Raw genomic sequence first — 12,693 nt, forward strand, 5'->3', positions numbered from 1 at the left:
TGCAGGGCTCCAGACTTCCTGGAGCCAGGAAGGGAGAGGCTGGGGATGGGTCAGGCCTGGAGCCCCACAGAGGCTGCTACTGTCCTACCAACCCACACAGGAGGGGGCAGGTCACGAGGGCGTCCCACGAAGTAGGGCAAACCCAGGCAGGAGGTCTCACACACACAGGCCCCAGCTGAGGGGCTGAGGACAGAGCTCTGACTTGCTTCAGGACCCTGCTTGCACACCCCTGACTTGCTGGTAGGTGACCTCAGCTTTTCTCGGCTCTAGAATACGTGCCATTGGGAGATGTGACAAATGTCACTCCCCGGACAGCTGCCCGCTCAAGCCACACCATCTCTGCCCAGAAGCACGCCAAGGGCCCCCTTACCGGCCTCTTGACTTTCGGATAACGTCTTTGGGTACGCTGCCCTTCACCTAAGACGAAGACAGAGCCTTGAGGCCTGACATCCGGGCTGCCAGAGCCAGGAGCAGGCTGGGATTGCTCTGTTGCTCTCAAGTCAGCTCCAGACAGCTGTGCTCAAGGCCTGGGCCCAGAGGGTCATGTGGCCTCCAGCCACCCCTCCCTGCCCCCTGCCTTCCCCGCCCCTCCTGCTGGGAGGAGGAGGAGGAGAGGAAGGGAAAGGGGTAAAGGAGGGAAGGTCCTGCTGCTCCAGTGACTGAGGTCCCCTCCCCACGGCCCCCTCCCCCACCTCCCCGTTCTAAGGGTGTCCTCAGGGCAGAGGCTCAGGGATGAAGACACCCAATCTGGGCACCCGGCAGGCTGCACACAGAACCACACATCCGTCACTCCCTCAGGACACAGCCCCGGAAGGGAAAAGCCACTTCAAGTCCGTTCCCAGCGGCAGGTTCCTCTGCCCTGCATCTTGCCAGAGCAATAGGGCTCACCCCCAACCCCACTCCCCCCACTGTGAACACACAAGGTTGTTTGCTCCTGTGTTTGGGGTGACCTCAGGTGGGACTTGGACACCGACTTTGAGCTGTGTTCTCAGATTGGGGATGGCTTCCCAACCTTCTGTCATCAGCTGGGTGACCTTGAGAAGGCTCCCAAGCTCTCAGAGCCACACTTCCCTCCTCCGTAAAATGAGTCTGGAAGTAGCTGTCCCACAGGAAGCTTTGCGGGGGTGGGGGAGGTGAGGAAATGAAGGAGAAAGTGTTTTTGCGGCGCCCAGTAACCCCTGACCACCTTTCCCTGGGCAGTCAGGACACAGGCTTGCTCTCATCTGCTCGGTCTTGGTGACCTGGACCTTCCCGGCTCCTCCACCCTTCCTGACGCCCAGGAGGGGCACCTGAGCCTGAGGGTCAGTGCCCCACCCTGGCCGCGGGGCTGCCCTCAAGGGGCTGCCGGGTTGGGAGTTGGTGGGAAAGGCTGAAAACACACTTGGAAGCCGTGGACCACTGTTGAGGGCTGGGGGGTTCATCTGCCCCCACCCCAGTTCCCCCGCTGTGGGTCTCTGCCCAGGGCCTGACTCCTCTAGGAAGTTTCCCAGACATCCAGCCCACTCCCACCGCACCCCACCCACTTCTCACCTGGACTTATTTTTTAATATTTTAGTAGCCACCTGATGAGCCTTTCCTTGCACTATTTATTCATTATTAATGCTTTTTATTATGTTAATGACATTTGTCTAACTCCCAGGAGGCTACAAGGGCATCTTATGCACATTATCTCAGTCAGCCTTCCCAGTGGCCTGGGAGGTGAGGATTCTCATCATCCCCAATTTGCACATAAGGAAACTGAGGCTCAAGAAGCAAAGCTGTGTCCCCATCCACTGTGTGCTCCATCGCCCCATGCTATGGTGACAGTTGCATGGCAGGTGAAGACATTTACTGAGCCCCTGCTAGGTGCCAACACCCGTCCAGCCAGGGTGTCCAAGCCTCGTGGTGTGTGGGGGTCTCCTCTCACCTCCGTCCACCTGCAGGCCTGAGAGGAGATGGCCGCCTGAAGGGGCAGAGCTGAGGGCAGAGAAGATGGGGACTGCTCTGAGCTGGCTCTCACATCAGTTTGGGAGGATGGTGGTCCTGCAGCATCCTATAAAGCCCCACTGAGGCTGAGTGACCAGAAGAGCAGGTGCAGAAGAAGAGCTGGGGACCCAAAGAAGGGGAGGGGAGCAGCAGGGAGGGGAAGAAAGGGGAGGTAGGAGAGGAGGGACAAAAGAGACTTGCCCAAGGCCACGGGATGGTCCCTCAGGGCCCTCTGTGCCTACAGTCCCCCTTGTTTCCAGGAAGCTCAGGGAGGTCCTTGGGGCCACAGGACCATCCCTCAGGGCCCCCTCTGCCTGCAGCCCCCCTTGTTTCCAGGAAGCTCAGGGAGGTGCTTGGGCTCTTAGGTTCGGCCCCTCTCGAGGCGCTGAGGACTGCCGGGACTCCCTGAGTCCTCTGAAGAGTTCCACAGTTCTGAGTGTCCAGTTCCGGGCGTTAGTGGGTTGTGTGACAAGAGTGAGGGCTTTTGGAAAACCAGCCCTTTCTTAAAGCTGCCTTCAAGGGTAGGATATAAAGAGTCCTGGGTAGACTCCTTTGTCCCCAAATACCCCTGCTTTATCACTCTCACACTGCCTACGTTACCCCCATGAAGTCACCTCCTGGGCTGAAGGTATTGAAAGCTTCTGTTAAAATGAAAATCCGCTATTTTCTAGACTTCTTATGAAATATCAGCTGAGTGATGTCTCCATCTGTTAAGGGTTAGGATGGAGGAATCTAGTTGTTCTGAGCTTTTTTTTAAAGTCGTGGACCCTTTGTATCAATTTATTGAATGGAGCCATGGAGCAGCCCTGGTCCAAAAGGGAGCAAGGCATTTGCTGAAGTCGCCAGCGTAGGTGGTGGGCTTCGAGGGGCTCCAGGGAGGGGTGGCAACTGAGCAGGCTTTAATGAGTGTTTGGGATTTTGCCAGGGGGAAACATGGAAAGCCCCTTCCAGGTAGAGAGACATCCTGGCCAAGAGCATGGTGGGGGTGGGGGCAAGGTGGGCTGATGGGGGAGGCAGGTCAGGAGAGGGGACCTATGGTGCCCGTGGGAAGGGGCCATGGCTGGGGACGGGCTGGGCTGGAGCAATCCTTAGTGACTCCAACTTCTCACCAGGCTGGCGAGGGCGGGGGTGCGCAAGTCCCAGAGACTGGGGGGTCTCCACTGTCAAAGCATGTCCAGTCTAGCGGGGGGACAGACGTGTATCTGCACGGGGTGCTCAGGGCTCTGATGGGGTGCAGAGTGAAGTACAGGGGTTGGAGGACACTGAGCTTGGTGGGGGAGGGGGAGACCCCAACTAGCTGGAGAATCAGGGAAGGCGTCCTGGTTTCCTGGAGGAGTTCTGTAATGCCTGTGCGGCAGGCTAACGTCACCATCAGCATCTTGAGGAGGGCCCTCAGCTGGAGAAGCTAGCATGGGCAGAGACTCTGTGCACTCCTCAAAGAGGGGTTTGAAGCAGAAAAATATGGCTCCCTACCTACCCAGTCCTATCCCAGCTGGGGCCCTGAGTGTGGCCAGGCTCCCTCCCTCCACTGCCTCCTACCCTCCCTGCCTCAAGCCTCACCCCTTCCAGTTTATCCTTGACTCCCCTGAGACCCTCTTCTGAAACCCAGTTGAGACCCAGGAGGGCTCTGTCCTCCATGGTGCCGCCTGGCCTTCCGACAAGATCCTAAGACTTCTCATGGCTGGCGGGGGCCGGGGGAAGACGGATGGGAGACCTGCAGGATCCCAGCCCCGCCAAGTTCTCCAGCCTCCAAGAGGGGAAAAGGTGAGGCTGGGGGCATGGGGGCCCAGCTGCCTTCTCCGGATGGGGCAGGCGGAACTTCCCGAGATAAGGGCAGCCGACAATGGGGGCTTGTGTGGGGCAGCCTGTCTCCCGGCCAGAGGAAATGAGTGGCCTCCGCACCATTAATCCGCTGCGGCCCACAGCACCCTCTGGAAGGGTGGCCGGGATTGGGGGGGAGACGTTCCCAGCCCCCACCCGCTGTCCCAGCCAGAGGGGCTGCACCTGCCACCCCAGGTCAGTCTTCTTCTAGGACCATACATATGAGAAGGAGGCTGGGGGCAGGGCCAGAAGGAGGGGGCCACTCAGGCCGGGAAAGGAGGGCCTGGGTTGGCTGCCTGATGGAGCCCGATGCTCTGTGGGACTCGGGCAAATGCTTCACCTGTGGGCACCCCCTGACCCTCACTGATCCCCAGGCTCCTTCCTTCTTGGCTGTTCTGGCAGTCTGAAGATACTACATGCCTGTAATTCTTTTTTTTTTTTTTAAGATTTTATTTATTTCATTTTTTAAAAAAGATTTTATTTATTTCTTTGAGAGAGAGAAAGAGTGGGAGGAAGGGTAGAGGGGAGGAAGGGCAGAGGGAGCAGCAGACTCCCTGAGGAGCAAGGAGCCCGATGCGGGGCTCCATCCCAGGACCCTGGGATCCTGACCTGAGCCAAAGGCAGACGCTTAACCGACTGAGCCACCCAGGCGCCCTATGCCTATATAAGTCTTATCTTTCTGCCCCTCCCCCAGCACACGGGACACAGGACACATGCTTTACCCAAATATGGGGGTTCTGATGGTGGGATTTGAGGCAGCAAGCAGGGCTGCTAGTAGAGATGTTTGGGCTTTGTGGACTGTCACAACCACTGCAACTAAAGTCAGTGGGGAGAATACACAGCCTTGTACTGTCCTGGGCCTCAGTTTCCCCTTCTACATCACGAGGGGTGGGACTCCATGACCGCCCTGTGGAGGGTGGGCTGCTGTGGTCAATGACAAGGGATATGAAACCATGGAGTTCCCACAGGTCTCCCCCCTGCCCGAGTTCAACCTTAGCCACTGACCAGCTGTGTAACTGCGCAAATCCCTTCTTCTCACCCAAAAACTGGGGCTCCCTGGGGGCCAGCTGGCTGGCAGGAAATCTGTGACAATGGGTATAAATGGGACCCTGTGTGCCAGGGGTGAAGCACTTGCCCGAGTCCCACAGAGCATCAGGCTCCATCATGCGGAGGCGGGTGGCTGTGTCTGAAGTGGCCTGGGCTGGGGATCCGCATCCAGGACCCAATCTCTGGCCCGGGGATCCAGCCTTCTCTGCCCCTCCTCCGCCCCATTTCCCACCTCCGACTCTTACCTCCAACTCTTGGAGGGTCACCCTCCGGGAAAGAGGTGACGATTCCCAGTGCAGGGGACATTCAAAACAATGGACAGTACCATCCAGGCCTTAGATCACCAAGGCCGGCCTACTCACCGTGTAGATAGGGAAACTGAGGAAACAGAGGCTGAGAGTCTCCCAAAGCCACACAGCCAGTAGGTGGCAGAGAAAAGCCTGGAGCGCAGATCTGATTCTCACACGCCCCCAGGCTCTGGAATGTTGGGGCTGGAAGGGCCTTTGAGGCTCATGTTGTCCAAATTCTCTCACTGGTCAGAAGGGGAAACTGGAAAGCAGGAAATCCTAGCCCAAGGTCACCCCAAGAGCAGTCTGAAACACTGACCTCTCAGCTCCAGGACCCCGTGTGGTTCCAATCTGGGTTGGGGAGCCTTTCCTGTCCCCTTCACCCAAGCCCCGGGCGTTATCCAAGCATGCAGCCGGGAGGGAACAGTGTCTTACAGAGGACAAAACGGGAAAGAACAGGGCGCCTGGGTGGCTCAGTCGCTGAGCGTCTGCCTTCGGCTCTGGTCGTGATCCCGGGGTCCTGGGATCGAGCCCCGCATCGGGCTACCTGCTCCGCGGGAAGCCTGCTGCTCCCTCTCCCACTCCCCCTGCTTGTGTTCCCTCTCTCGTTGTGTCTCTCTCTGTCAAATAAATAAATAAAATCTTAAAAAAAAAAAAAAAACCCAAAACGGGAAAGAACAACCACCAAAACATACTGGTGCAAGCCCTTTCCACACCATCAGGAGAGTTCTACTCAGGCCAGTGTGCCCCACGGTGCCCCCCTTCTCCACCCCCCACAACTCCTGATGCTCCCTGCCAAGAGTCCTTCCAGAAAGGAAAAATGTTGGCACAAGGAGGAGGAAGTGGGTGGCTTTGTCCTGGGAGCCGCTTGCCTCAGTCCTGGGGTCCCTGAAACAGATCGGTGTCTCCCTAACAGGCCATACAGGCTGCCACCACTCCCCAGGGCAGGGGGTCCTGGGCGTGGCCCAGCTTTCTAAGAGGAAAGAAAGAAAAATGACACTTGATGAATCCCACACCACACTGCATAGCGCTGTCCCTGGGCGTCCCGAAGCAAGGTCTCTGTTAATCCTTAGCACAGCCCTGGAGGTGGGAATTAATAGTCCTACTTTACAGATGAAAAAGCTGTTATCCAGAGAGAGTGACTTCCCCAGGGTCACACAGATAGTACATGGCAGAGTCAAGGCTAAGCCTGGCTCAGTGCACTGCACCCCTCTGGCCCACTCCCCACCCTGCCTTTAGAAGATCAGACTTAGGTGCACGGAAATATTACACTGTGTCTCATCCAGCTCTGCGACCCTCTGGTCCATTAAGAGATTCACTGAGGAGATGTGTGGCCTGGCCACCACGGCTCTTTCCTTTGTTTCTGTCAGTCCCCTGTCCCTTCCCCTGCTTGCTGGGTAGAAATGATAAGCTGTGACTCTGGCAGGACAGATGGGTATCGAGGTGTCATTCACACGTCCCCCTGCGCCCTGCTGATCCCCATCAATGGTAACACTCCAGTGTCTCTTCCTAGTGCTCAGAAAGCTTCATGTATTTTGGATCTGGGTTCGTAAGATCCTTACGTCTTAGCATCTGTGAGTCTGCTCTGGCTTCTCTGGAACCTCTCAGACTGGGCTCCCACACCCCCAGGCTTCCTGTCCCAGCTGTGACCACCTTTTAGGCTTTTTTTCTGTTTAGATGTTCTTCTCCACACCTAGCCATGAGCGTTCCTCAGGGACAGTGGGTCTGACGGATCTCTGCGTCCATAGCACGCAGCATGGTGCCAGGCACATCACAGGAAAGTTTGTTGAATGAATAAACATGATTCCTTGATTTTATCTTTTACCTTCTTCCTGCCATTGGCATGAAAAGGACTTTATTTATTTATTTGACAGAGAGAGACACAGCGAGAGAGGGAACACAAGCAGGGGGAGCGGGAGAGGGAGAAGCAGGCTTCCCGTGGAGCAGGGAGCCCGATGCGGGGCTCGATCCCAGGATCCTGGGATCATGACCCGAGCCGAAGGCAGACGCTTAACGACTGAGCCACCCAGGCGCCGCATGAAAAGGACTTTAAAGGTGGGACACGAGCCTACGATTTTGCAGTGAGGTGGCCTTTGACCTTCCTCACCAGGGTAGTAGCCCTAGAACACACACGTGGCAGGGGGCAACTCATGGCCCTGGCTCCAGCTACAACTGCCTTCTGGTCAACTGTTTTTAAATCCTGCCACCTGGCCAATCGTTGAGTGCCTACTCTGATCCTGGCCTCAGGCCAAACACTGTCCCCACGGCGAAGTCAGTGGGTATCCCCACTGGACAGGTAAGGAAAGTTCAGAGAGTGGAAGGAACTTGCTCAAGGCCCCTCAGCTCAGAAGCGGTGAAGCAGCACTTCTGACCCATCCCGTCCCCGTGTGGCTCTCCGCCCATATCGAGGCCTCGGATGGGCTAGGGAGCAGCTCCAGAGGAGGACTTTCTTCTAGACAGAGACGGGGATTCTCTTGGCATGCAGCAGGGAGGATGGCGCACTCCGTGAAGGCCTACGGAGTCTGCCCCAGGCTTCAAACCCTTTGTTAACAGATCTCCCCAGATGCAGGTGAATGGAGCCCACACGGCCCTGTGTGGGTGGGCACCTGGTTGCTGGACTATGAGGGAGAGTAGGCTAGAGGGGGGACACTCACAGTTTGGGCAGAGAGTGTCGGCCCCTGTGGCCTAAGGGGGGGGGGGGGGGCCAGGGGAAGGGGTGCCTGGAGAGAAGCAGCCACGCTCATCAGGTCATCAGCGTCCATGAGGCCGAGCAGGGGTGATTTAGGCCTGAGGGGAAGGGGCTGGAGTATGTGGGGGGCAGGGCAGTGTGACCGTGTCCTCTGGGGAGAGAAGCAGCCCAGGACAAAGTGGAGGGGTGCGGGTGAAGAGGGGCCTGCAGGAGGGAGGAGTGAGAGCCCAGGGATGGGACACTGGAAGGCCCGGAGGAGGGTGGCCGTGAGAACAGGAAGTGCGGTGACAGGAAGTTGGGGCCAAGAGGGTCCTGTCTGATGAGGGCCGAGTGCATGGAGGGGCTGATGGCCATGGGCAGGGAGCTGACCAGAGCACACAGAAATGTCACTACCAAGGACCAAGGAGCCCACGATGCTGGTCATAGCTGTCCCCGGGGCAGTGGCCCTGGCGGCCTGACTCCAGCGCGGACTCTGAAGCATTCCATGACATCCCCCCTTTCACAAGCGCTACTGATATTTTTGGAGAACTCTGGAAGGACGGGGCACTGCACCAAACCCTTTCCAAGCGTTGACTTGTTTAAGCCTCACAATGGCCCTGCGAGGCAGGAGGGATCGATGCCACACACGGACACACACGGAAACATGAGGACACACAGACGGGCAGGGCTGTGCACAGACGCACTGGTTCCCGCCCAGCCGGGAGCAGGTGGGGAGGCCCCTCCTGCCCTCTAGCTGTCTGTCATTCTTTACCTCCCCACCCTCATTCTCGGGCAGACACCACACCCCTCCGGTCTGTGTCTCCCTCGGACTGAAGATCCTTTGTTAATGGTTTTCAGACAATCCTCCCTTGCCCCCCAGAGCCCTGACTCATCCTGCTGTGGGAGTTGGGAGGGCTGAGAAATCTAAGTCCCAGGCCCATGTGAGGGAGGATTCCAGGCGCTCACCTCCAGGGTAGGCCGCCTGCTGTCGGGGGCTCTCCTCATTCCCTCCATCCCTCCATCCCTCCATAGCTCACCTGCGGCCCAAGCACTTCTGGGAGAGGCCCCCAGAAGCTGGGTGTGGCAGCTGGAGCTGAGCAAGGCCCCCTCCAGCGTTTGACTGTTCTATAGCCGCTAAGTTCATCGTCCCTGGGCAGTGCCCGACTAGCCAGGGGGGAAAGGGGACTTCTGCAGCTGCTACCTGACCCCCATCATGCCCTGCTCCCTCATGGAGGCCCTTTCTCCCCTCCTTGGACCCCAGAAATCACTGGCTTTTCCCTTCCCCACCCCCAGTCCACCCAATCACACAGACTAGATAGAACACATTTCAGGGGACCCCCACCGTGGGCTGCAGATTCGATCACATTTCAAATTTTTCCTGCCTTGTGTCCAGATCCAGTTGTTCGCCACCCATCCATCCATCCACCCGTCCACCCGTTCAGCCAGCATTTAGAAGACAGTACATGACTAGATACAGAAACTCTGCCCTGTCCCTTCACCAGGCTGTGGTGAGGTTCAAACAGGTGAACAGTTGTGTGTTCTATGCAAATAGCCATGAACACAGAGTGGTCTATGCTCCGGGACAGGCTTCTCACTCGTTTCCAGGGCGGGGGAGCACTGGGAGGCCAGTACTCTGAAGACCTGAAGCCCCCTGTGCCTTCTGGGAAGGGAAGGATTCCATCTGTCTGGAGCCCAGAGGTGAGGAGGGGAGGGCCTTGCAGTGAGGCTGGGGGTGAAGACAGGGCGGGGCAGGGAAGGCCTTGGGGGGTAGGTGAGGGAGCTCTGACTTTGTTCGATGGGTGATAGACAGCAGAGGAAGGGTTTCCATTGGGGACTTACAGGACCAGATCTGCAGGGCAGCTGGTGGGGACAAAGAAGAAGATGATGTTGGAGGTGAGGACTGAGTCCCATCAGTGGGTGGAGAGGGAACCCTGGTGGCCCCTCAGAGTTGGTATAAGAAGCCATAAGCCAGGAGTTAAGCTGGAGAATTCTAGAAGATCCATAAACTTGAACATCGTTCTTCCCCCTGCCCACATCCCAGGAAGCATCCTAACACAGGAGGAGACTCTGGGTTGGTCCTGGAGAGGTAGAAAAAGAGATTGGAGAGAGGGTGCCCCTGCCAGCCACTCTGGGGGAGCCCCAAAGATAGAGTGGGACCCAGCTGGGTGGGGAGTACAGAGGGGGCTGGGCAGGTCCCAGTTGTGCAGGGTGTTCACTGCACAGGGTCATCTGGCTGAGGGGGTGAGTGGGAGGTGAAATCCTGGCATGGGGCTGCATCTGTGCAAACAGGGCACCTTTTTATAACTTTCACAAAATCACCATAGAGGTTTGGTGGGGCCTTGAGGCCATGGGAGAGCAAAACGGGGCCCAGAGGGGCACCTGGGTGGCTGTCCATGAAGCATCTGCTTTCAGCTCAGGTCATGATTCCAGTGTCCTGGGATCGAGCCCCGCGTCCGGCTTCCTGCTCAGCAGGGAGTCTGCTTCTCCCTCTGCCTCTCCCCTACAACCCCCCTGCTCATGCTCTCTCTCTTTCTCTCAAATAAATAAAATATTTTAAAAGGCGTGGGGGGAGGTCCTGGAACAAATTCAGGAGCTGAGAAGGCAGGAGCCCAACTAGGCCCATCTCTCTCTCTCTCTCTCTCTCTCTCTCTCTCTCAAAACACAACCTGATTTTCCACTGGGCGAGGAGGGGAGATGAACCTTCGCTGAGAAACCAGCGTGAGGAAATGGGGCTGTGACAGAGCCCCTGGCTCCTTCTGGAGTCCCCAGCTGACACGGGCACAGGGTAGCCCCATGCAGAGCTGTGTGGCTTGGCCAGGAGAGGGGAGGTCTGGCGGCGCTGCCCCCGAGTTCTGCTGCCGCCACGCTGGGCACTGTCAGGCAGGTCCCAGATGATCCAATTGAAAGGGGAGACATCCGATGAGGCCTTGACCTCCCTCATGCTCGCCTCCTAGAGGCAGTGTGGGCAGAGCTTGGTGTCTGGCCTGGCCTCAGCTGTCTTTCCGGCAGTGGGGCACCACTGTCCCCCTCTGCAGCTCAGTGTCCTCGTCTACACGGAGATGGTAGCTGAGGCTTGGCCCAGGTCTTCTCTCAGACCCAAATCCTTTACCTTTCACGCCCATCACCTCATCTGATTTCATTCCCATCTGAATTAGGCAGAGGGCATTAGCCCTATTTGACAGGGGGAGAAACTGAGGCTCCAAAACGGAGCCCCAAGACCACACAGTGGGCAGGCAATGCAGCTGGAATCTGGTCCTGGAGCCCGCGGTTGTCTCCCTGGCCTTCGGCACCTGGTGGCTGCTGTGAGCAGGGCCAGACATCTTCCTGTCCCACAGGAAGGATTTGGTAGGAAAGCTCAGCTGGGCCTGGACCTGGAACAGGGAGGGGTTCAGGAGGCAAGAAATCCTTCAGTGCAAATGGGGACACTTTCTCCCACGACTTCTGGGGAGTCCTGCCCCCTCCAGGACGTCCCTTCAGCACCTCCCAGCTCCTAGCTACCCACCTTCTCCACACCCCAGGTTCCAGAAGCCCAGGCTGGGCGCTGGAGCCATGGTTGCCATTTTGAGAGCACAGACCACATCAGGCCCACTAGTAAGCACGACATACGCATCATCTCATTTAAGCCTCATAAAAACTCTGTGAGGTAGTTTTATTCCCTGTTTATAGATGTGGAAACAGAAACCCAAAGAGGTTAAGTCACTGCCTCAAGCCACACTTGGCCAATGCTGGTGCTAAGAGCACACTGCTCCTAAGAAACGTGGCATCCTGTGTTCAGGCCAACACGGTCCGCCGGGCGGGCCCAGGTGTCCCACTCCCAGAGGGATGGGCCAGCCCAGCCCTGCGGGGGCTCACCCAGGGCGGAGCCAACACAGGGCTAGCTTCTGGATTCTGGCCCTCAGGCTAGGAGGCGGCACAGAGACCCATCCAGCTGGCTGGAGGTCTGGGGATTTTTCTGCAGCTCTAAAGCCAGAAGAAGGGGTAGCCCCTGCTGGACCCGGCGCAAGGCCTCAGCTTGGAGAGGTTGCAGCCCATGAACTGCCCCTGCGGACCTGGGGGTTTCCAGCCCCCTGTTCTGTCCCAGGGGCCTCCAACTGCCCACCCGGAGCCCCATCCCTCTAGTTCCTGGGACCAGCTCTGCACACATGGACAAGAAGGGGGGTGTTTCTGCTTCCGCTTGGTCTCACACCCCGTGTCAGGGTAAATCAGTGCTGGAAGGGACCTGGGCACCCCTGAGTACAAGCCCACCACCCCAAGGGGAAACCGAAGCTCTGGGAGGGGCCCGGACTGGCCCAAAGCCACATGGCCTGGGAGCCCTGTTCTCTTTCCCCTCCCTTCCGCCCAGCCCTCCTGCCCTAGCTCAGCCCCGCGTGGCTCCACCACGGGGCTCCCACTTCTCCTGGGATAAAGTCCCGGCATATCAGGATCTGGTCTGCCACCTGTTCTATCCAGGTCTCCCCTAACTGCCACCCCCAGCTCCCCTCGAGCCAGGCTTAAGCCCCACGTGCATTTTGCACAGCTTACCTCCCCGCTCCACACCCTACTAGCATGTGCATCCCAACTCCAAACTCTCTTGAGCCACATGTCTTCCCAGGTCCAATCATGGTTCCAAGGCCACCTGGGATGTGGCGAAGTTCTCTGAGGAGGGGGCATAAGCCCCGGGGCTACCATCACAGTGAAGACAGGCCTGCTGATGGGGCAGACCTGTTAAGTGCTGGGTGTCTGAGCTCCCAGGCCCTTGGGCTCACCTAATCCAAACTCTGCCTTGTTAAAGTCAGGAGCTGAGTCCAGAGAGGGCCAGGGACGAGCCTGAGGCCACACAGCACATGTGTGATGGTCACACAGCAGGGGCAGACACACAGGGTTTCACAGTCTGCAGGGCATTTCACCCCCATTGCTTCATTCAAC

This window comes from Callorhinus ursinus, unplaced genomic scaffold (assembly GCF_003265705.2).
Source record: "Callorhinus ursinus isolate GAN/ISIS: 27379988/994484 unplaced genomic scaffold, GSC_fseal_2.0 scaffold35, whole genome shotgun sequence".
Lineage (NCBI taxonomy): Eukaryota > Metazoa > Chordata > Mammalia > Carnivora > Otariidae > Callorhinus > Callorhinus ursinus.